Raw genomic sequence first — 347 nt, 5'->3', positions numbered from 1 at the left:
CATCAACCCCAAGTTTATATGGGGCAAGCATTTATTTATTTATTTCCACTCCAAATCATATGCTTATGTACATTAACAAATATAAATAAATTTAATTTTTTCTTTAGGTCGACTATACCTGGATGCTACTTCTGGGATCTATTTTTACTTTGACCATGAGGTGGCCGCAAGCCAGAGACTATTTCAAGAGTACTCATCTTATTACTCACATGTCTAAAAATAATCTACACATGTCTTTGTTCATATATGATTATATACAATATGCAGGTTGTATTCAAAACCCGAGAAGGACACTACCATTGCGAAGCAGTACCATGGTGTAAAGAAGCTCGAAAAGGTTTCACTAG

At 34.6% G+C, this 347-nt stretch overlaps 1 long non-coding RNA gene across 1 annotated transcript; it reads left to right on the top strand.

Annotated features, from left to right (window-relative positions):
• The first annotated feature begins 107 nt into the window (after window positions 1-107).
• Window positions 108-331, top strand: LOC106322380. The gene is made up of 2 exons (XR_001266387.1): window positions 108-189; window positions 268-331. It is a non-coding gene; the product is annotated as an uncharacterized LOC106322380 (long non-coding RNA).
• Window positions 332-347: the final 16 nt, after the last annotated feature.

Source organism: Brassica oleracea, unplaced genomic scaffold (assembly GCF_000695525.1).
Source record: "Brassica oleracea var. oleracea cultivar TO1000 unplaced genomic scaffold, BOL UnpScaffold19836, whole genome shotgun sequence".
NCBI lineage: Eukaryota > Viridiplantae > Streptophyta > Magnoliopsida > Brassicales > Brassicaceae > Brassica > Brassica oleracea.
This window is presented reverse-complemented; position numbering and strand designations above follow the sequence as displayed.